Source organism: Dicentrarchus labrax, unplaced genomic scaffold (assembly GCF_905237075.1).
Source record: "Dicentrarchus labrax unplaced genomic scaffold, dlabrax2021, whole genome shotgun sequence".
NCBI classification, from domain to species: domain Eukaryota; kingdom Metazoa; phylum Chordata; class Actinopteri; family Moronidae; genus Dicentrarchus; species Dicentrarchus labrax.
The window spans coordinates 5801058-5825790 of NW_026136721.1; the positions used below are offsets into that span (position 1 = coordinate 5801058).

The 24733-nt window shown below is 38.7% G+C and overlaps 1 protein-coding gene across 8 annotated transcripts in view; it reads right to left on the bottom strand.

Annotated features, from left to right (window-relative positions):
• The window catches only part of LOC127355461 (teneurin-3), a 361742-nt gene that overhangs the window by 322086 nt on the left and 14923 nt on the right, over positions 1-24733 (bottom strand). For 4 of the 8 annotated variants that reach the window (XM_051386371.1, XM_051386367.1, XM_051386362.1 and 1 more), the window contains exon 1: positions 1226-1939. The exons of 1 other annotated variant lie outside the window; for it this stretch is intronic. The gene's annotated coding sequence lies outside the window, so the exon portion shown is untranslated. Of the gene's footprint in view, positions 1-1225; positions 1940-24733 lie in introns of those variants that run through there. 3 more of the 8 variants (XM_051386372.1, XM_051386370.1, XM_051386368.1) reach the window with 1 other exon arrangement.

Consider the following 24733-nt stretch of genomic DNA (forward strand, 5'->3'; position numbering starts at 1 on the left):
TTCATACCAGTTTTTTTCAACCAATTGACACTACCTTTACCTTTCACACACACCTTCCCCACACTCACACCACAATTCCTCCAAATGTACCACAATCAGTGGGTAAGTTCACAAATGCAGGCACTCTTTCAATTTGTAATCAATGCCATAACGGAGGTCACAACTGTAAGACTCTGTCATATTATATGCCAGCGGTTATTCAAAGTATGCAGGGACACTCAAAAGAGGAACGTTTTCATTTCAGTGTTATTTAATTCACAAAAGATTTACTCAATTACTGACTGCAGGAGAATGACAGTTATAATAATAGGTTTGACTCTCACCTCTATTACAGTATTTCTGCAGTTCTAAAATGAAATAACACAACCAAGTTAATAAGCACACACAAATAGCAGTGTTTTCCCTATTGTGATAGATAGGCATACGTTTTTCAAGGCTAAATAACTCAACCTGAGTTTTCTTTTTTCCCCTCTTTTGTTCAGCCCACTCCAAAACCGAGCCCCTCTTCTCCCAGCTGACCTTTAAATCTCCCTCCATATACAATAATGTAACAGAGCTATTGTATGAAATCCATCGCCTTTATTTGCCTACGATTTTATTAATATCTCAAAACTGATCTCTAGAATTTGCAAGTAACTGTTGACAATAAAACACGTCGTGTACGTCGCATCCATCCACAAACCAAATCTAAAGATCGGTAGAGAAAACCATGATATCCATTCAAAATAAATATAGCAAACTGAATCAACCCCAGCTTAACGGCAACGGTACCGTACAGAGTGAATTAACAGACATTTTCTAAATCTTTTGTAAACGGGGAACCATTCGGCATATGGTTCGCTTTGAGGCGCTTTGGCTTTTTAAATAAAACCAACTTTTACAACCGCTTCAACGTCTCGTGCACTCGTAGCTACGAGACAGTTGTAATCAGGAGCGAACCAGGTAGAAAAGTTCCAACTGTATTAAACAAGTGGTGTCTGCTTGTTTTTCTCAGCGGCTGAGGACGTGTTAATCCTCTCAAAACGTGCCTTGTGTGGCTCGTATCGACATGCCAAGCAGCAGTGACCTCCCATTTTTAACGGAGAGAATGATATCTGTCGTGGATAGCCTACAAGTAAAGCCAGTCAGAAAGGCTCCGATACTCAGATAAACACAACGTGCTTCATTAAATGTACTTTCTGTCTTTTTTTTCCTTCCATGAGTAGCGTAGTGTTTGTTCTCCTACCTGTTCGTTTGATCCTCGCCTCTCCTTGTTCACGACCACCGTCGTGTAGTCGGTTGTTTTCTTCCACTTTTTACCCACAAAAACTTCTTCCACTTTTTTAGCTTGTCAGTCTTAACGGTGAAAATGGAAAAAAAACAAAAAAAACAAAGAAACGACTAGAAAAGAACACCATAATTGATGCACTGTCCTTTTTACTAGTTTAGTAGCGTTTCTAACTGGGTTGTTCCCACTGAGATTAATTCTAAAGACGGAAAAAAGTGTTGGTTTTTTTTTGTTTCTTTTACAGCCCTGTGCCAGACCTAAGCAGAGAGGCTCGAGGATACTGCGTCCACAGCAGCGCTGCACGAGCGGCTGTCAGAACGACGCGCACGTGAAATGTCGTTTATGAAGACAGATGAAACGGTCGATACTCCCGTGTCTACAACTGGAAAACTACAATTAAACTAATACGGAGTTAATGGAACCGTGATTCTTTCTCGTCCAAAGCGTCCTTTCCTTGTCAAAAATAAATCGCGCAGGTGGTGAAACACCTTTTCCCCTTTGCTCTTTCCTCGCGCTGTCCCGGCCGCACGCGACAGCTACAGGAGGAACAGTCTCTGCAGCACGGGAAGGGGAGAACGAGAGAGAGAGAGAGAGAGAGAGAGAGAGAGAGAGGCAGCGAGAGAGCGCGCTCCGGTAAAACGGAGACCGTCCTCTTTTATTGCTGCCCTCTGCAAGTGTGAGGCAGCTCATCTCCTCCCGGTAAAAGATGATGATACGCCAAGCGAGGCAGAAACGGAATGCTGGGGATCCCCTGCTGCGTCCAATCCTGACGTCTCTACCGGTGTGCCGGCGTGCGCGAGTTACTGTGTGTGCGTGTGTGTGTGTGTGTGTGTGTGTACATGAACGATCGGTACGGGCGGTTGTTGTGGGGTGGTGGGGGGGTCAGCCGTGACTCTGAACTGTATGCCCTGACTGTGACGGGTGACGGCGGGAGAGAGAGAGAGAGAGCAGCACGTTGCTTATATAGTAAGACACCCAGTTAATGAGGTGGTCTTTTTTCAGTCTGACAGTCTACATACAAGCAAAACACATTCATGTTTCTATATAAATGGCCATACAGCCAGATTAGTTTATATTATCAAAATATAGAACGGCAAAGCAGTGGAATGGACATTCAAATAAGTCCTTTTGTTTCATAATAATGAACTTGCTCCAACTAGTTTTTCTTCTTAATTTATGTCAACACAACATATCAAAATAATGTTGTTATTATTATTATTATTATTGCAACTTAAAAGGTTTATTTAAATCAATAAATTCGAAGTATTATCTTGCAATCATTTATTTGAGTATTGACAATAGGTCCACTGAATTACTTTTTAGAGTGCATGCACAAACACACACATAGGAGAGACTGATTCCCCTGAAGCTGTTTGTGGGTCACTGCATTGCCAAAGTCAACATCCTTAAACACAGTATAATACATGCATATTTATTGTTCTGAGAAAATGAAAGATAGAACCTCTAGCTGGTTAACCAGAACATAACTGGAAACTAAAGTGATTACTAAACTTTCTGTAGTCTAAGGCCATTCTCATGTATGAGCATAAAATGACTTTATGTTCTGGTTTAGTTATTAATTTCAGATGTGAATAGTATTTGAGAAAAGCATTATGTTGCATAATACATATGAAACACATCATCCGGGAATGATTATAATGAGAACGTGTCACCTCAAAGCAACGACTTGGTAGTGATCATACAATACTTCTAAGAGACCGTCAAGATATTATGATTTTAATTTCCACTGGCTTTGGTTACTTCTCAGAATTATTTAGACTTACATAATACATTTTGATGGATACACTAGAGAGAGTGTTTCTGAGCAAAAATAAACATTGCAATGTCACCCACAAACCACAAATCCAGTAAGTAGCTATGCCCTGTCACAGTGGGTTAAGAGCTGTAAATTGTTGTTATTTCCCTCCTAGTATTTCCCTTCTCAATGCTAGGATGAACAAATAAAAAAAAACAATGATCACTATTTTATTTTTTATATGTAAGATATGGTGAACAGTGTTCAAATACAAATAAAACAATATATTTAATTATATTTTGTAATAAATTATATTACTACTCTAAACACATAAAAATGGTATTCCTGCCTGAAGAAAGTTGGCTGTGTCAGTGAAGTATTCCGTTTTTGAAAAAGGGAATACATCTACACTGACCCTGTTCTAAGGAACATTTGAAGAACACTGGTCTGTACAGAAAAGAGAATGTAACAGCCATTTTAAAAGTCTTAACAGAAATATCATTCAGTGAGTTAAATTAGTGCTTCAAAATACAGAAGAGTGTTGTAACTACATAACCTTTTAACTGATCAATAAAGAACAAATTGTGCGTTTAAAAAAAAAGCAAACAGTGTAATAGTCGATATGCTTGTCTCAGCTGGAGTTGTAGTGGCGACTCGGGACTAAACCTTCTGGGGAAACAATCAGGACACATCTGTGAGTTCAGTTGTTAATTTTGTGCCAAATAAAAGACGAACAAGTACGTTTTCGCCTGGGTCACTCAAGTATTGTTTTCTACATGCACCCAGCACTGAGATCAGTATGCTTCTGAAATATGTTCACAAGAATTCGTTTTAGGTGTGTTATGACCGGCCATACTAACATTTGTTGGCCATAACGAAGGGAGGCCAAAAAAAGATATTCATTAAAGAAAACAGCGAGGTTCAGAAGACATCACAGTTAGATGTTTATAATTGTACATTTGTTTACTCAGCAATTCAAGGTGTGTGGTTAGTGCAAACAAGACCAAAAAGTACAAAGCTTGGTGCATTATGGAAATTGGCATCTGGGCTTATATGGTAGGGACACATATGTTCGGAACAGGGCCATGGAAGCCTGTCTGAGAGTCCTAAAAAAATGTGTTCCCAAGCAAGCTAAATAACTGGGGAAATGTAGCCTATATTATTACTACCAACGTTAAAACAAGAAAAACAATCATAATAATATAAAATCCTCTACTGTGTGAGTGATCAGGAAATGATCATTCACACAGTACTGTAATAAATACTGCTGTTAAATTTGAACAGTGTTAGAGGAGTTCATTCAACTCTATATTAATGGTTTAAGAGACTCTGTGGAGACAGAGGACTCGATCATGTGATGTGCATCAGAGTGTCCCCTCCCCTGCATGTGCTCCTTGTGTGGCTGTGGCTAATTGGTGAGCAAGTTAGTGCTAGAGAGGACACTGGAGTTAAAGTAGCAAATGAAGCAGTAATAAGTTGTCAAGGACTGAGTTTTCCAGTTTACTAAACTGAATTCTTCAATTGCTTGTGTCTGAATGAAAACAAACTAAGTGGACATGTTATCTGCCCTTGTGTTCACATGTAGAATAGGTATGTATGTAATGTATATGACCACATTGTTAAGCTGAGTGCCCTCCAGGCAGCTCATGAAGTTGTTTAAAGTTAATGTAATGTTTGTTCCATCCAGAGGTTTAGCTGCTACAGTGTCAGAGTTCATGCACAATGATCTTCATTCACCAACAGTGTGTTTACACAAAATCGTGCTTAAACCGTGCGTGCAAACAATTGTACGCACAAATCCAGAATCATTAATATTTTCTAATTTGATTTTGTACTCTGCAAACAAATTTAGAACTGCCTCAGACCATGTGTACACTCACAGAAAGCCCGGGTTTCTTAGAAAATGGCACACACACATTTTAACTAAATGCATAGCATAATAAAACTGCATTCAATAAAAAAAGGCTTCAATAGATAACATTGTATGTGTACAATGTATTAAATAACCAAGGAAAGTGACACCCTTTCATCCACATCAATTACTGTCATAATTAAAATAAATATAATATATAATATATTTGATAAATATAACAACTTTAGGCACAGAAAATATTGATATTCTTAAATCTATTCAGTCTGGCTTTTATGTAGTTTTTTTTAATATATAATGTTTAATATTTTGTATTTGTACTTATTTAATTTTTATTTAGTGTTTATTTCACTCTATTTTTTCTTATTAACATTTTACTGTTTTACTATAATACATTTATTTTGTGTAGTATTTTCTTATTTATTGTTATTGTTGTTATTATTGCTATCTTTTATTATTTTAAGTACTCCTCTTTTATGGTAGTCTTATTATTTAATAAACTTCTTTTGGTTGTTTTGGCATGCATTAGTCTCTAAATCCTTTTATTTTTACAATCTTCATCTTGTCAAGCTCTTGTAAATCACTTTGAACTTCATTTGATTTGTCTGAAAGGTGCTATATAAATAAAGTTTCAAAAGATAAGATAGATTTTATTGATCCCACACCGGGGAAACTTATTATTGACTGATTGACCACTTTCTCCATGACACACCTCTAGGCAAATATTTGTCCTCATATAGAGAATAGAGGCGGCATGACAGTATTAATTAAAAATATTGTGCACCATGCCATGCACCTCTCAATTTTTGAATGATTCTTATTCACTAACTTATACACAGTGGTAAGAACAAAATTGGCCGCTGTGCACATTTCATTAATCTGATTGATTTTGATCGTATGTCTTGGTTTGAGTGTAACTGTGTAACTGCCTATTAGCCATTTCATTGATATTGTAACATTAAGCGCTCACAAGCGTAAGAGAGCATGCTGTCTATTTCTGAATTTGCTATCCTCTGTTTATTATATGCTGTTCAGTATTGTTATCAATAGAAGTTGTTTTCAATGTACAAGCTGATTATTATCTTGTGTGTAGAAAGTGGTGTTTATTGCTGGACTTTTGTATTGCATTGCATTATATCAGAAAGATAATGTTATTTTCTCTTATCATGTAATTTTAATATTTTTCACACTATTCTATTTTCAATATAAAAAATAAAATAAATAAAATAGGCAATAAAAACCAACATGGAAAATGGTTGAACATATCAGAGATGATTTGTACCTTCCGACTGTCCTGTCCATGTTTTAGAAAATCTCCCTGCACACACAGAACGATATGTTTAACATCTTTTGGAAGACTTGCATCAGCCTTTCATCAGTCAGTCACAGACCTATGCACATCATTTAGGTGAAAGGAAATTGAGACACGTTAAATATCTTTCCAATGCCACATTCTTCCATGCCAAGTTGCTGTTTTGTGGCAATGATGAAACCACTAGGTCTTGCAATTGTGGTAACAATAGGTTAGTTGATGTGATGGCAGACAGCTAAGTAGGCTTGTTGAATAAACATTTGTGGATCTCAAACTTTTGAGTTGAGTTGGGATGATAACATGTTGTTAGACAGAGATAAAACCTTACTACATATACTGTATATTACAGTATTATGTCTACACTAGTTTAACCTTACTCAGTTATTGGCCCAAATCACAGCTGTATAGGATTATTAGTGTTCTAGTATTAGTGAACAGCCATTGCATTCACAGATTCTGCCAAGGACTCAGAAACTGGAAGAATTACACATGACAGCTGAACTACACACTGCCTGACAGCAGTGCTCTCCCACCAGCTTCATACACTGTATACGTCATAGGCCACTCTACCAGAGCCCTGCACAGGCCTGAACATTTGGGTTTAAGCCTGAGGCATTCATACCCTGCCTGAGACTGACAGCTTATGCAATTTCTCTGCACTTGGCAAACTTTAACCTGAAGCCAGTGTGAAGACATAATTTCTTCCAATATTTCCTTCTGAGGCCAAAGAAGTACTGTTTTTTGTTTTCAATGTATTAATTGATTTTAAATTATTTTTTCAGGCTTTCAAACTTGCATTAAAATATGTATTTTATTTGATATTGACATAACACCAATAATAAAAGATCATGCAAGTTTTCAAACCAGGTTATAGTAAGTAAGTAAATTTAATTTATAAAGCACATTTAAACACAGTATAAACTGACCAAAGTGCTGTACAGTGGATAACTAAAAAGACAAATAATACAGAAAAACACATTGGACAAATAGTCAATAATTCTATAAAACATGAATAAAAGGAAACCTTCAAAATTAGGGCACACAACACAGAAATACATAGGATGAGCAGGAGTATAGGGTTAGGGAACAAGGAAGGCCAGGGAGTAAAAGTGGGTTTTTAGCCTGGATTTAAAGGCAGAAATGGAGGGGGCAGATCTAATATCCAGGGGGAGCTGGTTCCACAGAGGTGGAGCAGCAACTGCAAAAGCTCCATTACCCCACTGATTGAGCCTTGAAGATGGTACATGCAAAAGCCTTTTATTTGAGGATCTCAGGGACCTTTGAACAGAGTAGGGCTGTACAAGGTCAGCTATGTATATTGGGGCCAGCCCATTTAGTGCCCTAAAAACAAATAATAAAACTTTGAACTGAATCCTAAAATGAACTGGGAGCCAATGCAAGGAGGCCAGAATGGGGGTGATGTGCTCACGCCTCCTGGTGCCAGTTAGAAGACGCGCAGCTGCGTTTTGGACCAGCTGCAGACGTCTAAGTGAGGATTGGGGGAGGCCAAGGTGGAGGGAATTGCAATAATCCAGCCGTGATGTAATAAAGGCATGGATAACTTTATCAAGGTCATTGTGAGATAGGAAAGATTTGAAGCGGGAGATCATTCTGAGCTGGTAAGAACTATTTTTGATAACAGAGCTAATCTGTTTGTCAAAGCAGAGTTCAGAGTCGAGAATGACACCCAGGTTTCTGGCATAGGGTTTGAAAGATGGGGTGAGCTGACCTAAGTTTTGCACTACAGTGCATCTTGCCTTGGGAGGACCAAAAATGATGACTTCTATCTTGTCACTATTTAGCTGGAGCAAGTTGTTAGCCAGAAAAACTGACCAATAGACACAGAGAAAGTCCTATGTTTGAGATAGGAGCGGAACCAGAGTAGTGCAGTCTCCCTAATGCCCACCTGCTGATCAAGGCGGGTGAGGAGGTTGTTGTGATCAACGGTGTCGAAGGCGGCACTAAGATCCAGTAATATGAGGATGGCATTATCACCTGAGTCTAGTGTGAGAAGCAATTCATTAGTTACTTTAAGCAGGGTTGTTTCGGTGCTATGAAGGGGTCTGAAACCTGATTGAAAAGGTTCTAGTAGGTTGTGAGTGGTCAGAAAAGGAATAAGCTGTGACAGAACAGCTTTTTCCAGAACTTTAGAAATAAAAGGAAGCTTGGAGATGGGGCAGTAGTTTTTTAGGCAGTTGGCATCAAGGTTATAGCCTAGATAATATATGAAATAATCCTCATTCACATTATTGCCTTTATTTGTTCTATTAAAACACTCAACACACACTCACACATTCACTTATGCATGCACACACACGTGTCCACATGCAAACACTGAGACACCCACTGACACGCCACAATCTGACACACTGACACGCCACATCTGGGGACATTTCTGAAGGAAAATCATGCAGATTTATTCCTCCTATGGGTCAAAAGAGAGAGAACCCTGGGGAGAGAAGGAGAGAGAATGAAGGGGGCAAGACTGAAAAACAGAGAGCTAGCCATCAAAAAAGAATGAATGAAAAAGAGAAGTACAGAATAAAATAACAACAACAGAGGGACAGAAAGAAAGTATGGCTGTTGTACAGGACTTTTGGCCTGTGAGGAGCTGTCTGTGTACATGAATACCCTGGAGGCACTTTGACACATGCACCCACCACACACACACAGAGCATGGCCTGTGGTCAGGCTATGTGCTGTGTACCATAGAGCGAAAGGACAGGTGTGTATTCAAGCGAAACCTCTCTCTGTGTCACTGTCAGTGTGTGTGTGTGTGTGTGTGTGTGTGTGTGTGTGTGTGTGTGTGTGTGTGTGTGTGTGTGGTGAGTGTAGCTTTGGCTAAGGGTTATGCTCTTATGTACATTCATTGCCAATGTCGTGCATGAATTTCCTTCTGTCATCCACACACACATGCAAAAGCTTTGTTATTGTGTCAGTAATCTATGGCATATCTAATGACAGTACACACACCTCATCTCTATATGACACACAGACAGAAGCTTTCACATGACTGGAGAAGTGTTAGGACAAGCCAATGTCATCCCTCTGTAACCACGCTGTTCTGTCTTCTTCTTTCAACCCCCTCCTTCAGGCAAAAGAGAAAATGTCCCCATGTCTTGCCAGGACATGCCACCCCCAAAATCACACAGGCACGTATGCTTGTGCACATGTGCGCATCCAGCTGTAAAGTGATCACGTGGTGTAAATGAATACCTTTAAGGCAGTAATTATTTTGTGGAGGTGTATGAGGGGCATTTTGATAGTTACTACTAACTGCTGCAGTATTTTAGTTGTCACATCCCTCAGAGCCAGTGAAATACAGCTCTTGCCCTCTGCAGCAGGGATTACATGTTTTTGTAGGCCAACCTGGAAGTAAGTGTTGTCCTGGTTCCTAGGACAAAAAGCCAACAGGATTTTTCCACTTGATTTTGGATTATTGTAGAAAATAAGGCCTGTGATAAAAGGTTTATGATACTTACACGTTCTATTGAGCAAGATAATCTTCACAAATGACTCATCACTTTTATAATGTTTGAAGCCTAATTGCAATTCCCAAAGCTAAAAAGGTAACATTAGGCTATAAAATAACTACACTTTGGTATGGCCTGCTACGTAGCCATACTGACATACACAGAATTACTCTCGCTGAGCTGCTAGCTTAGCTAACGTTACAACATGGGTACAACAAAGAAACTTAACAAACAGCAGTGAATGTGCTTCTAGTGACTCTTAAAGCTCCAGCGAACTTCCCAGAGAGGACATGGAGAGTCTGACAGCAGCTGGTCATGGCTGGTTAGCTCTGTTAGCTCTGACTACCACTTTCTGTATTCCCACTACACTGAGTGATAGACAGTCTGACACTCTGGCCGGTATTACAACTCTCCTAACAAACTCCGTAGCTGCAAGATCACACCCACCGTATGATTCTCTCTGCTGCATTTTTACATGTGCTGGGGGAAAGAGAGCTTGCAGAATTGAGTTGGTTAGTTACACTTTGACTTAGAAAATGTATTTCTAAGATTTTTTTCCCCAGTTGCCTCTCAAGGCTTCCATAGGTATTTGTACCTGCTACATTTTGACTTTAGCTACATCTTCAGCATTACTTCATGAGATATTTGTGCCGGCTACCACGTCTCAACATTACATGTTCATTGGGTATTCATACCTATTACATTTTGGTATTATTCTCATCAGGTATTCATATCTGAGACAACATTTCAACATTGCATCTTCATTGGTTATTCATAGGTTCATAGGTATGAATACCTGATTAATAAAACACCAAAACAGTGTAGATGTACTAAATAAATATTTTTGGGGCATAATTTCAGTGTGCAGGCATTCTTTTTTGAAGCTGTTTGCCTTCTTAACAAGGCCTACTTTATTATTGAGTTCTGCATAAACTGTGACATAGTTTTGTAAGAGATAGTGACGTATATTTTAATTAAAGGCCAGTCCAGAAAAAACTGTAAGTTAAAACTTGATGAAACTTAATACTGGCACCTGGGGAAAAGGAAATTGAAGAAAAAATATGTGTGCTTGCATCTCCCTCACAGACTAAACTGAGGAAATCAACTCGGACAGTCCTCACACATCTTTTGTCAAATATGGTTCTCTCCCTAACCACTAAGTGCCTAACCTGAACTGCATGCTCACTGTGTTGCAATGTGTGTGTTTATATAGGAGTTTTCATCAACATCTGTGTTCCGAAGAGTCCCTCTCTACAGAAGAAATGGTTTACCTTAAATGTCTAAACACAGCAAAATAGATAAATGGACCTTTTTGTTCTTTTTGTCTCTTTCGTAAGTAGAAACTGGATCGTGTGACAGCAATCTCCCATATGTCTATCTGTATAATGAACACACACACACAGGCAGCTTTGGGGTCAAGCGGTTAGGTGGCTTGAAGGAATGTTTCACACACTGGAAAATAGACACACATACAGCTATGAAAATATGTTTGAAACTCAAACTCAGGGAAGTCCCTGTGTCAGGCCAGTTTCCCATGTACCCATGTACATATACACTCATCATGCGCAAATTCCCATTCACAGATCAGTTTACTAATGGCTACACATTAAGTGCCAGATGAACTTGACTGGACTTGCCTTAAGGGGGGCTTAAATGTGTTTTCTTAGCTGAGTGTGTGTAGGTGTGTGTGTGTGTGTGTGTGTGTGTCGCTCTTTTTCAGACATTGAGGTTATTGAGGGTTTTCTTTCTGTCTGTCTGTCTGTCTGTCTGTCTGTCTTTTTTCTTTCTTTCTTACTCTACATTTAACATGAATAATCCCTCCCTGGCCATTTTGCTCCAATACATGTAGAATTTTCTGCACATAGGGACAATTGCATTTTCTATGCAGTCACGTTGTAGGCAACAAACACCTTGTTTGTCAACAAGTTTTTATCCTGAACCTGCATGCCTTTTGATGTTGTGCAGTTGCCTTAGCAATATTGATTATGTGTAAGGTACAGTGAGGCATGCCACATATACAGCTATTTATATAGTGTATGCTCTCCATTGATTGCAGCTCAGGTATATGTATCAGGTATTGGTGGATATGAAAGGAATCCTGTTGCTGTGGTTAAGGCTGGTGCCATGTATTTTAGAGGTAATTAATACTAACAAATACTAAAGATGTTTTTTACCATCAAGAATGAAAGCCAAAACCTCTTTTGTCAAACTCAGAGTGCCCACATGGGACACTCAGGGGCCGGTCACTCTCATACCTCCAAAGTGTAAATAGAAAAAGTTGGGTTTGCAAGACATATGGTTCATAAACAGGATTTAACACACCTAGAACTTCATCTATTGTTTGGCTGCGAGCAACAAAGATGATATAAAATGTATATAAAATATTATTATTATATAAAATATAAATATAAATTTAACTTAAAGGTCCAGTGTGTAACATTTTGCAGCATCTATTGGCAGAAATGGAATATATTATTCACAGGTATGTTTTTATTAGTGTATAATCACCTGAATACAGGAATTGTTGTGTTTTTGTTACCTTAGAATGAGCCATTTTTATCTACAGACGTTGAACCACCATGTTTCTACAGCAGAACGGACAAATCACATTTTGGCCACCATTTTTCTAACACACTTCAGGGCCCTTTCTCATTCCTAGGTCATCAAATACAGATGCAAGCGGTGTTCAGTCAGTTACAATCTAAAACTTCAGCGCTGGATGCCACTAAATCCTACACACCGGTCCTTTAATAGTCCAAGAGCAAGAAGGCCAGCTTGCTGTCTGTCAGCGTCATCCTGGCGGTCCAAAGCTCCTGTGCTACCAGTATAAACACCAACACTCACCCCCTGGTGCTCTGGGCACCCAGTCCCGGGTGTCCATGGTAATACAGATAAGCTAACTAGCTAACAGCAGCTACATTTGGCAGCAGTTACTACACTGTCTGTCAGGAAATTCTATAAATGACAGAGATCAGAAAACATTTTCTCCATAAAAAAATGATCCAGTTCACTAAAATCACTGATATAGTTGATGGTGTGTGACTACTGCTGTGAAGCGTTTCTCACTTGTTCCGAGCCAAAAGTTAAATAGTACATGAACAAGAGTAGGAATGACAGAGGCACCATTCACCCTCAACATCAAAGGATTTTGAAGCTGTGATTTTAAGGTAGAAAAGTTACATAACAGGGCTTAAAATATGATGTTAATAATGGCAATATTTTCAGAATATTGTGCTTTCTTGCCAATTTGAGTTTGAGACCCCCGTCCTTAACGTTACACACTGGACTATAAGACACAATTTACAATGTCTGGAATGGTGGGAGAGGGGTAGGCAGTGTCTGCTGTGTTAGTCTGTCTCATTATTTATATAATTGATTAGTAGCAGAAGCACTAGTCCTATTGATCAGCATGAATGGTGTCAGTTTGCAAGTGGTTGGGATTTATGTGTCATGCATAGAGAGGGGTAATCAATTCTTTGTAGAAGAAGAGATTTACATTGGTGGAATTGGGATTTTAATTGCACCTCAACATGAGCTATCTTTCCCTTCCCTCTTATTTAAAATAGAGTGTAAAAATTGTCATTTGAGAGAAGTTGAAGTAGTTGAAGGATTTAGTCTATTGCATTCCTTCAGCAAAGTTTTTCTTCAAAAAATGAAGAAGAAACAATCGGAAATGACTTAGTTCTCTTAAAGTCTTTTTAATCAAAATATTATGACTTTATTTTCAAGACTGCATATTTTCTCAAAATGTGGCCTTGGTACTTTGGTGGAACCAGCAGCCCCTTGCAACCCCCAATAGAAAAGAGTTTTTGCTATTCTTAGAGTGTAGCATAAGTCCAAAAGTAATTCAAGTTCTTCCTCTGGCAAGCATGTATGTGTCAGCAACGGCAGACTACGTCATGTAAACACCACTTTTAAATATCTGTTACACTAAGTTGACATGAGTTGACCTTGACCTGAGGGGTGTCCAAAATGTATTGTTCATCCACTGGAGACAATAAATGCAATTAATACATTTACTGGCAATCTCCCCTCTAGATAATTTTGATTGATTGATTTTGATTTTAAATTCTTTTTCTGTAAAAATTTGTCCTGAAAGGGGGTAGTAAAGGGAAGGTCAAGAGGGTCAAGATAATTTGAAATCATTCATAAATATATATACTAAATTTGACATGCTTGCATAATTGCTTGCTTTGCATCTTGTTGTGGTCTAAGGCTTTGTATTCTATCAAGGACAAAAAGGGCTAGATGAACAAAAAAATGCGAATTTAAAAGACAACAAATTATTAGAGCCATAAACAGCCAAGCAAACGCAGGAAAGGACTCTTATTTCTATTTTGATGGTGGCTTTCGGAGGAAGGATGAAAGGGCAAAAAAAAAAAAAAGGATATAATGTGGAAGAAGCATTGGTAAACACCATTTACATGAAATATGGACAATATTCAGCAGTCAGGTTTTGCCTTTCGGTGGGAAGTGTGTGTGTCTAGGGAGAAAACTATCCAAGCTGGGGGATCCACACTAACTCCTGCTGACTGGGCGCTTTTACATGGAAAATAAAAGGGGATGAGAGGCTGTAAGCTATTTACACATACACACATACACACACACACACATACACACATACACACCTATTTGCGCATATGTCCACGTACCCACATAGCTTATTGTTCTCCAAGGCAGTTCATCTCCTCTATCACCAGCTTTATGTTGTCAGCTGCACTGGTTTCTGTCATCATTACTGCAGTTATACTGTTTCTTCACACGCCGCGCTACTACATCAATATCTATAAAACTCTGTGTTATTACAAAAAAAAGTCTCTAACTCTGCCCAAACAAAAGCAAGAGAATCACTTTTTAAGTCACTGACATGGCAATTTCAAAAGCATTTTGTAACAATAATGTCAGAGTACACACTGACTTTGCATTATTCTGGAAGAAATCTAAATGGAGACAAAACAGTCATTTAAAAATCATTGTCTCCACAGCTGGAGTTGCATTTAATAATCACAATATTTGTACTGGGCTCAATTTTTGCATCAATATCTTAAATGGGAAGCAAATGCCTTTTTTTTTTTTAAAAGTTGGAGTTGTTATAGTTGTGGTATTGTAATGCAATTATACAAACTGAATATTTATTTGGCCTTATTTATCCCTGAGTTGTAAAAATTAAGATACAAACGTATTTATTTCACAGGTTTGTAGTCTGATCGTAATGTTAAGGCTGTCTTAGGTATGTTATTTCTGTATAATGGGAATGTTTCACATTGAGTCACTTCACCCTGCAGTAGAAGTCAGGTCACTTCTGTGGATGTATGATCAAATTATTTTTGTAATTTGGAGCTTATTATAAAATCATTTAAAAGTATGGTCAGTGATTGCACATCCAATCTGAAAAAATAGTTGATTGTCAGGTTGTGCAGTCATATTTCTACAAAACTCAACATAGTTTTGAATGTTTTGTTTACTAGCTAAAGCTGGGCATAAACTGTATGATTATAGACATGTTGTTTAATTCTATCACGATGAGTGAATCTTCCGCAATGTAAAGCCAAAGCTCATGATTATGTCTTTCCATATTCTTTGACAAGAATAACATTCAACAATAGACACCCTAAGATGCTTATGAACCCCTCAGCTTATTTGCCACGCTCTTTGCCAGATCTCTGTTGAAACAAAGATTTTAATTTTAAGGAGACTTTTGCTTGCATAAAGGAAAATGACTGCAAATGAAGTTTCATTTATACACAATGTGGACTGTGCATATTTTTGTATCTTAGTTTACTATACCAATAGGAATTTAGAATATTGTAAATATTAGTGCCACTGTTGATTGTACCTTCAGATAATGGCAAAACTAAAAGTGGGACTGCAGATGCCACTGCTTTGAAGGGGTTTGTGTAAAAATCATTGACTTTCTCACCTAAAAGCTTTTTCCCCCCAAAGCCAACTTTTTTTTACCTCTGTGTCTATGTTCACCATTGGCAAAGTCGTGTTGATTGATGGCTTATTGATTTATATAGTTTGTTCTGCCTTAGGGTCCTGGTAATATGTGGTGGGTTCTTCCTTTGAAAAGGGTTAGCATTACACTTGGTCTGTTATGTTCCTTTTTGTTTAGAAAGAGACAAAGTAGTTGTGTAGATGTAAAGATGTGTATTTAAGTTAGGAAAAGCCCTGTTTCAGTTTTTGCCTTTATATAACAGGGGCAGTTGAAGAGAAGACAGGAAACGTGGGAGTAAGAGAGGGGATGACATACAGCAAAGGCTGGCAGGCTGGAATTGAACCTGGGCCACTTAGTACATTGGCCGTGTAGGGTCAAAGGAGACCTTTAAACATGAACTCGTTCATTTGGGTTAGGGTTAACTGGACTTTTATTTTGACGGGTCACTTCCTGTCACCTCACACCAGTTGATACGTTTTGGACCTCGGTGTGGCCCGACCCGCCGACAACGCACGACAAAGGATAACAGCACGGCATAAGAGTCTGCTTCTTCCTGCGACCCCTGGCCAGCGCACCGCTAACGGGAGTCAACATCTGCAGCTTTAAACAGAAAGTCTGTCAGCTGACTTTACCGTTAACAGCAACGAGTGAAACGCCTTTTCCTCTGCCGGTGGACCTCACACAGCAGAGACTGTTTGGACTCCAGAATCCCAACTCTGATCAGCCGGGACTCACAGGACCGATCCACGCAGCTCATCCGCAACTCTTCTTCATCTTCTGCTCTGTCCTTTGGACTGTCGGTAGTACTGGGCATAGACAGATAACTTAAAAGGGTTAAGGGCTAAACAAGGACTGTTTAATTACTGGTAATGTTACTGATGTGTGTTATTCAGGTTATTGTATTGTGTATTGTATTGTTCTGATTAACGCAGGTTACTGTAGTAACTGTAGTCTTTCAGACAGTGCTAAGGTGATGTTAGTTTAATGTTATGCTTCACACAGACAGTGTCTTTGCATGCAACTCCCTTTTAACGGCACCGTTAATCTACGATCACACACACACACACACACACACACACACACACACACACACACACACCACACACACACACACACACATATTCGGCCTAAACCTCAGCACACACATGAGGAGGGGGAACTCAAACCCTCCCGCTCCTCCATACTCTGTCTCTCACCAACACGTGTTTCATGCTCAACCCCCCATGCACACACACACAGACACAGACCTTTCCCTCTAACTTAGTTCCTTTAAGTTAGATTGTATATAGTGTATTTTCTGAATGAATAGCTTAGTGTATTTTTAGGAGACTGATCAAACCATTATTGGCTATCGTTTCCCTTATTTAAGGGTTTTATTAATTAATGTCATTTTCTGTTATCTTTTTATAATTATAAACTTTGATAACCACAATTGATTAAACTAATACAGTTAAACCACTGTAACACCCTACAAAGTGGGCTTACCAGGTGGGCAGCTGGCATTTAGCTGGTTTAATGAAAGACATACCTGATATGGGCAATCATGTGACTGAAGACTACAGTACAATGATCCAAAACTATGCATAAATAAATATGGCCAAATAAGAAACCACTTTTTTACATTCACACTGACTTAGTTCTAACTTTGTGAGATGATTACAGTCTTGTTTAAATATCATCTGTGAACTAAAGCGTTCAAGGGTACAGGCTGTAACCCTAGTATTTCAGTCACAGATCTGTGTGCTAGTAGCGGCTAATGTAGCGTTGAGTTGTGGGCTGTAAAGCCAGGTGTGGTAAGCCTGCCTCTTTCTAACCCAACCAAACAATAACTTTTTCTTGATTTCACATGTGTAGTGTTCAGCCCAAAGGCTTTATACAACTTTTTCTTTTACATATGCAGTAGTACTCCCAGTTTATAGTTTATATTCCAGGTTATAAAATCTGCATTTTTATATACATAAATATATATTTTATAATATTTTAAATGTTTTTTTCATAGGTCTAAGCAGCCCCATACCAACAAACTGTGATGCACTGTGTGTTCTGACACCTTTCTATCAGCAGTTTGAGCTACAGTAGCTCGTCTGTTGGATCGGACCACACGGGCCAACCTTCGCTCCACGTTTGCATCAATGATACTTGGCCCCCCATGACCCTGTCTCTGGTTCTTTTCCTTCCTTGGACCACTTTTGATAGGTACTGACCTCTGCAGACCGGGAACACACCACAAGAGCTGCAGTTTTGGAGATGCTCTGACCGAGTCGTTTAGCCATCACAATGTGGCCCTTGTCAAAGTTGCTCGAATCCTCACGCTGCTCATTTTTCCTGCTTCTAACACATCAACTTTGAGGAAAATGTTCACTTTCTGCCTGATGTATCCCACCCACTGACCGGAGCCATGATAACCAGATAATCAGTGTTATTTACTTTATATGTCTGTGCTCATAATGTTATGGATGATTGGTGTGTTTTATATGCCTTGTGCATTTGGTTCAAGCTGAAAAAGACTGGAGATTGGTGCTCTATGTGGGATAATGTACTAAGACCCTGATTCATTCAAGACCTATTTGTCCTAGGATGATCAATAAGAATACACCCAGGTTTTACTGCTTCATAATTCTGATCCTCCAACTGCAGGAAAGCTGTTGTATTTCTTACAGTGTGAGTACAGGAATTAGGCAAGAGGTGAGCTTAAAACATTATCTTAAACAATGTTTGGACTTACTAGGATCTTGATTTTTCTCTATTTAAAATCAAGGTCTTCCTTGCTAGCATAAGGGGTCCAGTCTAGAGCCCTGCATGAGTCTGTTTCCTGTAATCCCACCCTCTCCCACTGGATAACTGACCATGACCTCCCACTCCCGCTATGTGTGTTCCACTCCTGCTCAAACCTGCAAATATCCTGACTCTTCATGCCTGCACAATATCCACCCAAAATAATTATTTTCAAATTTTTCAAATTCACCATAAAAAACATAGTCACTTAAGGGTAGGATCTACATTTGGGACGTTATTTCTGTGTCAGCTGTCAGTCACAGTCCAAACAAGAATTTTTTTTTTGGTTAAGATTAGAGAAATCTGTCTAAACCACAAAGCCACTTATAATGGTGCTAACATGCCTCCCAGCTACGCTGAGACAGCACAGTGAAAGCTACGGGATTATAGCAACAACTAAAACTTTCTGAGTTATGAACACAGCTTTCCACAAATCCCCAGCTTCACTTTTGTGCTTTTCATTAACACTCAACAACATGTTGAAATGTGTCAGCATCAGTTACTCTTTGACATATCCTCTACTTCCACTGTTGCTCCTCATTTTCCTCAGCTTGAACTTTTTTGTGGTTTGACAGCTGTATTATGGTATTTTGCTGCAAAGTACTTTGAAACAGGCAGTAATAAAGCACAATTTAAGTAAATGAACTTGTTTGTTTATCCTTAGGTATACTGGGCTGCATTGTAGCTACTGTAGTTTCTTGTCTTCTTTGCTTTCTCTCCTATCATTAAAATTGAAGGAAGACATTAGCTCGAAATAGAAAAGAATAATTTACGGCAAAAACTTCAAGTTCTGTTTCAATCAACACAGATGTTGGAGGACAGTTTATTACTTTCTGTGTGTGTGGTCCCTATTCAATGCTAATCTAGTATCAGTAGGTCTTTAAAAACATGTTGGCACAGTACCCTGGCCATGTTGGGACCAGAACTAAGTACACATAAATTGTCATCCTGGGAGCTCCGGCCGGGAAAACATACCAGTTATGTTGGAGACCACTACAAACAAGCCCATGACCCATTTTTTGGTCCTGACCCATCATTAAAGGCCTGCAGCAATGAGGCCAGTGAGAACAGGATAAAATTGCCTTGAATATTTAAGTGGAATAGAGGGCTATCCTCTGTGTGATACTGTATATTGAATCCCAAGCCAAGCCATTTGACGGTTGCAGTATTTGAAGAATCACAGGAGGGGGTTGCTTGAAAATCCCCCACTGTGGCTGCTCTTTAAACTTTCTCAGCCTGGGACAGAAATGGAATAAATGTTGCTTCTCCCATGGACTCAAGCTCATTAGGACACTCTCTTGTTATGGTGGAGCCCACCAAAAACAGGGACCATGACCCACTTTTGGGGTCTCCATTCATAATATGAAGAAATATTTCACTTTGGCCAAAATTGCAATTTACATTACTGTACACAGAGTGCCTCTATTGGCCATACATTTTTCAACTCCTACTTCAAAGTGTGCATTTGGTGTTGGTGCAGGAACAACATGTTAAAAAAGGTACTAATATATTTTAATTGGGTGTTAGAAACAAGGCTTTCCAACTATGAAATAAACACACAGCTACTTTACCTCAATTGTGATTATTAAAATTGTAAAATTACCTCTTGTTTCTAGCTTTATGTCTATTTCTTAGGGATGGTAAGATTCACCAATTTGCATCAGTGGACCTGCATAAAAGTTCAAGTTGAAGATGCAATCTCCCCAGTTAGAGTGCATCAGATACCAAAATGTGACCAATAATTTGTTACCTATTCTTCCTCGCTGAACTGTTTCTTAAGCTGTTGAAGAAGAACCAAAGAGCCATGGCCTGGTGTAACCGCTGACCCAGTGCTTCACTGTTTCAAACAACCTATGAATCCAAAGACAAATGTTCACATTTGTGGACAGTAAAGATTGTCGTTGTTGATTTTATGTCTTAATATTAATCAGTACCATATTGAATTGCATAGCATCATATTCTTTTGCATCACATTGTACTGCATTAAGTCACACTGTATGTTAAGTCCAAGTGTGAACCTGTTTTAAATGTTTTGAATATTGTAAACATTATGGTCGTAGCCATGACAGTTTGTCAGAGCCAGTGGAAGTGATGTACTGTAAGTTGAGCTGTGCTCATTGCTGCGCAGTTAACACTCATCCATAGCAGGAAACAATGGCAGCTTGTGTGGTCACACACAATCTCGTATTCCAGATAAACTGTACACTAAAATATGTTTCTATAATGATTTTCGGCAAGAAATAGGCAATGCAGTAACAAAATTTGGATTCATATTTGATCAGCACTGCCTAGTTTGACAGTATGATCTAAGTTTGGTGCGTTGAGCTGGATGGACTCACTGAGAATTACCTGTCAATCACAAGTTATCCACGCCCTAAAGCATACCCTGATTTATTGTCTATTTTATGTCATCATTTACTAAATGAATATCATGCTGTATGGGAGAAGACTTGAAACTAGAGATTGAGACAGTACACTCATTAGGAAACTGTTTACTGAGCTAATAAGGCTTGGCTTGGGAACCGGAGGGTCGCCGATTCAAGTCCCACAGACCACAATATATGGAGTGTGGACTGGTAGCTGGAGAGGTGCCAGTTTCACCTCCTGTGCACTGCCGAGGTGCCCTTGAGCAAGGCAACCTAACCCCAAGCCTGCTCATGGGGCGTTGTTAACGTTGCGGCCCCATCACTCCACCATCTCTCTCCCTGTTTGCATGTCCACAAGTGCATGAAGTGTGTATTTCAGCCTGTGTGTGTGTGTGTTTGTGTGTGTGTGTGTGTGTGTGAAAAAAAAAAAAAAAAAAAGAGTGAAAAGAACAGTTTCCCCGAGGGGATTAATAAAGTATATCATCATCTTCTTCTTCTTCTTCTTCTGCGTTGGCTTCACTTCATAGACCTGGAAGCTCTGTCCATTATATATACTGTCAGTGGATGAATCAAATCGTGTCTCACACTGCATCGGAATAGGAGTGAATTGTATCGTATCGCATTGGTAGTTGCTTGATATGTATCTTGAATGTATCGGATTGTTGGCAGTGCATCAGGATAAGTATCACATTGGACTCATTGGAGATGCACATAACTGTGAGTTAAATTCCCTGTATGTGTAAACATACTTGGATGATAAGCCTGATTCTGATTTGTAATATTGCCCTGAAGCTCTTCTGTCATCATATTGCAGGAAAACATTTATTGGGATAAAACCAGGTGAACCTTTCCACTCTCTCCTTGTAGAGCTATTTCAAGCTGGGTAAATGACAGAACCATTTGCCTTGGGATTTTCAGGTGGCACATCAGATTTGAATGGGTATGTATGGGATTAGCAGTTAACTGTGCGCTATTAGAAACAGTAGTGACTGCATATCTGACAGCCTGTACACAGAGCACACAACTCCATGTGTGCTCTGTGTACAGGCTAATGCAGACTATTTGAATTTACTATACTAGTACACAGTTTGCATACTGTCAAGGTTTATCATGATTGTGTATTTGCAGACTTAAAAATGTGATCAGGTCGGAAATGGAGGAATTCTGACATATGATGCAGAGAAGGGAACATTGAGATTGACAGGCCAGGCTGTATTGTGACTGCTGGGTCCTTGAGGTCCTTCAGAAAAGGCCATGTCTCCGACACGTTGATGTGATTTCCATTGCTATTGGACTAGTCATAATATTTGAGCCACTTTTGGGACCAATTATTTGATTAAAAGAACAGTTTGAGAGAGAGGGACAGAAAAAAAAGGGGAAAATACGGCTTCTCAGTGTGTGATTGCACAGAGAACAAGAGAGAGGAACACAGATCTTGAGAAAAAAGAGAAGCTGATCTGACCTTTTCCAGTCAATGCCAACTTTCAGAGATTCCATAAGGCCTCGTAACCATATACATAATAATATACCTCTATTATGATGCAGATTCTTTTAGACATTGAGTTCAACTTTATGACAGGTTGTGTCTTTAAAACAGAAACCAGTGAGGCATACCTAATGACACATTTGGCTTTGGATGGTTCAAATAAAAACTGTGTCTGGCTCATAGATATGATGTAAAAAAAACAAGGCAAAAAAACATTAGACTGTTTAGGTCTGCCTGGGTGGTTCTCAAGAGCTAATCATGGTATAGACATTGGCGGGTCCAAATGAGAGGCCTCCACCAGATTTTAAAAAGAAAATGCATTTCCCACAATTCTATTCGAAAAATGTGCATATTTAGAACATGTTTGATGACTAAACTGACATTTGAATTCACTTTTAAAGGAACAGTCTGATTGCCCGAACCAGTGGCTGCCCCTCCACTTCTTTTTGTTTTAGTGAGTTGCTTACTGTTTAGTGACTGATACACACACACATTAATTATATTTAGAATTTCCTGTAGAAGTTTTTCAATTGGGAAAAATGTCATACCCAAAGCACGTCAATTTACACTTATCTCTTAACAACAACAAACAAAGTTGAACCTAAAATCCTGATTTCAATTATAACTACAGAAGTATATAACTGTGTGCTGTGTGTCTGTATTTCTAGACCATGTACCTGTCTAAACCACTGCTTTCAGCATGCCTCTGCCTCTCCCTCTCTCTGTGCTGCCTGCATAGTTAGTATATATCAGTGTTTCACCAGAAAAAAACAATAACTGACCTTGACAGGGATAGTTTTAATTTGGATAATCAGCTTTTATTAGAAGTTTTATTTACTTAATATTTATTAGCTAGGACCTCCTGCATGCTCCACACGCTACACCTCCAGAGCGGCATGACTGTCTGAGCACCAAGAGAGGGGGAGTAGACCGCTCGGCAGAAGAGCCGTGGAATGCTCTGAGCAGCATGCATGGAAATTAATTACTACAATATATATTTCTTGTCTTTTCCCTGATGGTTTGAATAAGTTAAACATTTTTTTGCTAGTGACTTTTTAGGTATAAATTTGCAAAAAATTAGGATACTGATACTGAGCAAAACCAAGTGTGCAGTTGGAAGGGGGGAGTCACTAGTGACCAGGTGTCCAACTTTAGGTGGGACTGCATAGCAATTTTACCCATTATTCCATGTCCCACATATTGAGACAATATCCCACATTTTTACTGGCTCTAGTTTTTAAAAGTTTTTTATCCAATGGCAGTGAAGAAAGCAGGGTCAACAGTCATCACAGGGCTATGTTTTTTTTATGTCAATCAAACTGTGAACACATGGGTCAAGTGCACTGTAAAAAAAAATAAAAAAATTCATGAAATGAAATGAAAAGTAAAGCACTGAAAAATCTAGATAGGTTAAATACAGTTTCTGTAACAATAAAACACTCGTCTCGTGGCAAAACCTTTATTTATATGGCATTTTAAAGGATTTTTTACATAGAATAAAGTAGGTTTTTTATATTATGGACTGTAAATTGCACAGAAAACCACCGTCATCATTCAAAATTTTTTTGATATTTGATATTTTGATATGATATTTTCATGTGACAAAATTGTTTCTTGTGATGGTAAAAACTTGTTAAATATGGAATAATACTCCAACTTTAACTTTAAAATCAACAGTATTAATATCCGTTTACTGTAATAGTAGAAAGGTTCTACTATATTTATTACGGTAAGGTTCTGGCAACCACAGCTGCCACGTTGTACCCAACAGGGAAAATTGCAAGTTGCCTTAACGTCACAAGTTATGCAGATTTAGGCAGAATTTGATGGAAAGTCATACTCGGAAACTAAAAATAACTGCATAAAGCTGGTGGAAGGTGGCTGTCACATAAGACCTTATGAACTGTGAAACTTTAGCTTCCTTTTATGCTTATTGCATTTACTTAGTGTGGGTTGGGAATGTTGCATTCAAATGAATTAAAATTCCTTATAATGATTTCCTTCACATGTTAAAGGCCTAACCTGTAACCTAAACAGTCTATAGGATGCTATTGAATCAACCAGAGGGCAAAGCTTAGAGATGTTCAGGGGCAGAATAGAAATGTTTTTTTAATCAAGACATAATATCAGAATTTTCGACTACCTCACAGCATTGATAACATTACAATTGTCCCCCACAAACATACTCTTTATCCTACATTTGGTCACCCTAGGAGTCACATGCTTTTTTCTTTTTTCTATTTTCTCTAACAAACAAATTGAAAATATATAGGAAACAAGAGACAAAAAATAACTGCATAAAGCTGGTGGAAGGCGGCTGTCACATAAGACCTTATGAACTGTGAAACTTTAGCTTCCTTTTATGCTTATTGCATTTACTTAGTGTGGGAGTTGGGAATGTTGCATCAAATTAATTAAAATTCCTTATAATGAATTTTGATATATAACATATTCTCTACTGTATATTGGGGAATACGTGATTACGCCCTA